Source organism: Trichechus manatus, unplaced genomic scaffold (assembly GCF_000243295.1).
Source record: "Trichechus manatus latirostris isolate Lorelei unplaced genomic scaffold, TriManLat1.0 scaffold00198, whole genome shotgun sequence".
NCBI classification, from domain to species: domain Eukaryota; kingdom Metazoa; phylum Chordata; class Mammalia; order Sirenia; family Trichechidae; genus Trichechus; species Trichechus manatus.
Window position 1 is genome coordinate 1,241,108 of NW_004444134.1, and position 4,426 is coordinate 1,245,533.

Genomic DNA, 4,426 nt, shown 5'->3' on the forward strand with positions numbered 1-4,426 from the left:
CGAGGAATAGAGCACAGAGCTATACAGACAAGGGCTTCTGGGTAAAGGGTATGAAAACTGAGTGTGAAGCAATTTCACCTACATCTTTGAGAAAGATCTAGATGTTTTCCCCACCCTCCCCCTGGAAACTCACCTTTATACAAGCAGGCTGAGCTCAGAGCTGTGACTGAAAATTCACCAGGATCCTCCTCTTCTTCATTGCTCACCTGGAGCTGAAACTTCCACCAACTTTTTTACTTTTGTAGAAAATCTGTGGTTGAATCATCAGGATGGGAGCCTTTGGAGTGTTTTCCTTGGTATTTTTGTTACTTGTAGCCTCCCCTACACTTAGACACCTGACCTCTCTGCCTTAATTTCCTCAGGGAAGGGAAGACATACAGAACACAGATAACAAAAAGGTGAATTTCAAAAGCCTAGACTTTGGCTGTGGGTGGTGGGGGTGACAGAGGAAGGGCCTGGTCCAGGGAGAGACCTCAGAGCTCCCAGCTTGCAGTGGAAACAGAAAGGCTGTGCTGTATGCCCAAGAAGACTGGCCTGGGGGGTCCTGTGGGGATGTCTGTCCTGGGCACTGAAGGTGGTGTGGATGTGGCCCAGGGGGCAGACAGAGTGACCTCCCTGGACCAGTGAGCAGAGGGCAAGGAGTGTCTCCACAGGTCCCAGCATGGGTGGGCCAGACTGAACCATCAGATCTTTCATAGTAATCTATAATCCCTTCTGTGGAAGTTCAGGGAAACCCTGAACTGGTGGAGATTTTGTCCTCCACTCTAGAATGGGGCTTCTAATTGATATCACTCACTTATGGAAAAAGAAAATGCTTAGTAAAGTAGAGGATCAGTGAAAAAGAGGAAGACCGTCAATGAGATGGATTGACACAGTGGTTGCAACAATGTGTTCAAACATAGCAATGATTGTGAGGATGGTGCATGACCAGGCAACATTTTGCTCTGTTATATGTAACGTCACTATGAGTCGAAACAGACTTGATTGCAGCTAACAACAACATATGTTTAGTAACAAACTCACCTCTTGTTTTGAGTTAAAATATCTATTGTAGGTAGGAGCAAGGTGGAAAATACCATCATGTAACTAACACAGCTCCTCTTTGAACATGCACTAAAACCATTCTCCAAAATGCTGTGCCACATATTTCAGATAAATGTGATGAGGGGTAGAGAAAAATATATAAGCTTTTTTATTCATTTAACAAATATTTAGTGAAAATTTACTGTGTCAGAAAATGGAATGATGAATGAGATGGACAAGGTTGCTCACCAACACTTACATCAAAATTTCTTCTTTTCAATTTAAAACCACGCCTTCAGGAGAAAGTCCACCCAGAATACGTGCCAAAGTGATGCTAAAGAGGACAGCTCTAAATTTTCCCCTTGTATTTACTATTGACCTTTTACTTCGGGCGTGCCCACATCCATCTCCATTAAGGAATAGGGTGGATCCTGATTTATACTTGATATTTTAAAAGTATAGAGTGGTTTCTGCCAGAGATTTCCTAAAGGTGTGTCATATTTTCAGTTGAATACAAAAAAAAAAAAACAAAAGCATCAATAACCATTCCTTTCATGTGGAGGATTCCAGTGTATTGTTACATGCAGTACAGTCAATTTTTCACTAATAGTGACCCCCCGTGACAGAGTAGAACTGCCCCATAGGGTTTTCTATGCTGTAATCTTTACAGGAGCAGATCACCAGGTCTTTCTCCCATGGAGCCACTGGATGGGTTAGAATCACCAACCTTTCGGTTAGCAACTGAGCATTTAACCATTGCACCTCCAAGGCTACCTCCAGCATATATATTGTCTCCATTTTTTAAAGATTTGTGGAATAAGCATAATGAAATGTTAAATAATTAGCCTTATGTGAGGTGTGGTACAGCACAGTTTCTTCTTTTAAATAACAGGTTTGTTGAGATATAATTCATATACCATACAAGACACCCATTTAAAGTGTGCAATTTAGCCTTTGAAAGTCATGAGGAGGCCCTGGGAGTCTGTTCCCCCAGAGCAGTCATAAGCAAGCAGAACCAAGTGTCATACATGCGACCAGTGCAGCCAGCGTTCCTGGCCTACTTCAAGGAAGGGCCCACTGTAGAGACCAAGAGAATCCAGCCTCAGCTCCCAGACAAAGATAGTGATCACAGTGACAAAGAAGATGAACATCCCCAAGCAGTGGTTTTCCAAAAAAGGAGACTTGTCAGCTGAAGAGGTAGTGAAAACTAAAGCAGAGATCAAGGCTGCCAAAGTGGATTAGGAACCAGCTCCAGCACATGGAAGAGTCCTATATAGAAGACTAGTCAAGCATTCCTCTGATATGAAAAATTCAGGTTTAACAGCAAGCTCAGAAAAGAAGACAAATGAGGATGAAATAAAAAAGTAGGACTCAGTTAAAAAGAACTCACAAAAACAAATAAAAAACAGTAGCCTCCTTTGTTTTGGTAATGAAGATGAAAATGAATAATTGTACAGATTTTGGATGTAGTCTCCTTCGAGAATTTATGGGATTTTTTTAAAATAATATTTTTTCCTATTATAAAAGTAATACAAGTTCATTATAGAAAATACAGAAAAAATTTAATAAGATTAAAACTGTGTTGATCGATCAACATTCATACTTAAAATGTCAACCATATAGAAATGAACTATTATCAACATTTTGTTACTTCCTGTGTGTGGCTGTGTGTGCATGTAAATTATATTTTTTAAAACAAAATTGAGATTGTATTGTATATGTTCCTGTGTCCAGCTTCTCACTTCACATTACATTATGAGCATTTTCCTAGGTCAGTAAAATTAAACCTGACATTAATAGCTATAGGGGATTTTGTAATTAAATGGGTCACTTGTTGCATCTTTCTCATTAGCAGAACCCCACTTTAGGTGGAAGGGGTGATAATGTGCCTAGCTAAACATACCTCCCAGCTCCTATGCAAACCCGTTGCTGTCAAGCAGATTCCAACACATAGAGGCCCTATAAACAGAGTAGAATTGCCCCATAGGGTTTCTAAGGAGTGGCTCGTAGATTCGAACTGTCAACCTCTTGGTTAGCAACTGCAGCTCTTAACCACTGCGCCACCAGGGCTCCTGGTAGGGGTGACCATATAACTCAGCTCTGGGTAGTTAAGAGACACAAGCTGATAAAGCTACTGGTATTTTGATACAAAAGGACAGACTTGGCAAGTATGAACTTTTGCCTTTCCCCCTTCGTCCTGCACAGAAGTGAAACCTAGGAGTGCTGGAGCCATTTTCAGGCGTAAGGAAGGCAGCCACTTGCTCTGGGTGGTACCGTGGAAAGACTTGAGGAAATTGGGTCCTTGATGGCTTGTCTCATGGGGGTGCTACACCAGCTGTGAACTGCTGAATTCTGGACTTCTTGATACATGAGCGGAATAATCAACCTGCTTATTTAAGCCTCTGCCAGGTTTCTGTTACATGCAGCCAAATGTAGTCCTAACTGATACAGTAAATAATTGTAGTAGAACATGCTTGTTAAGAAATCTTTGAGTGCATTTCTGATGACTTCCTTAGAATAAATTGCTGGAAGCAGAAATACTGGATCAAAGTATTTAAATAGTTGTAAAGATACTTACTGTCAAATTGCTTTCTAGAGAGGTTACCTAAATTTTATTCATTACTGTTTATGAGAGCCCATTTCATTCAGCCATGATAACTTCACCAGCCTCGGACTGGCACCAGCCTTTTTTTTTTTTTTTTTTTATCAATTTGATGTATTGAAAATGGTATTTAATAGTTCAATTTAATTGGCATTTACTTTCTCTGCCAGGGAGGCTAAACTTTTCATACATTTATGGACCATTTTGTGTTTTTTAAATTAACTTTTTGTTCATTTTCCATTAGTCTAGTCATATTTTTCTTACTAATTTGTGAAGTATGTAACCTAGCAATCTTTTGCTTTATTTTTGTTGTTGTTGTTGTTACCCAACTTCTGTGTCAAATAAAGAATAATCTATATATATAAAAAGTGCAATTCAATGGCTTTCAGTATATTCACAGAATTGTGCAGCCATCACCACAATTTCATAACCACAATCAATTTTAGAATATTTTCTTCACTTCCACAAAAAACTTCACGCACATTAGCAGTCACTCTCCTCACCCTGCCACTACAGCCCTTGGCAACCAATAATCCTTCTGGCTCTATGCGTTTGCCTGTTCTAGAAATTTCATAGAAGTGGGATCATACATTGTTTGTCATATTGTGTTTGACTTATTTCACTCATCCTCATGCTTTCAAGTTTCATCTATGTTGTGGCATGAATCAGAGCTTCACTTCTCTTTACGGCTAAATAATATTCCATTGTACGGATATACCACATTTTGTTTATCTATTCATCTATTGATGGACACTTGGGTTGTTTCTACCTTTTGGCTATTGTGAATAATGCTGCAATGAA

At 39.7% G+C, this 4,426-nt stretch overlaps 1 pseudogene; it reads left to right on the top strand.

The window, feature by feature from the left end:
• Positions 1–552: 552 nt before the first annotated feature.
• LOC101351969 (uncharacterized protein KIAA1143 homolog pseudogene) lies at positions 553–2,472 on the top strand (annotated as a pseudogene).
• The last annotated feature ends 1,954 nt before the right edge of the window (positions 2,473–4,426 follow it).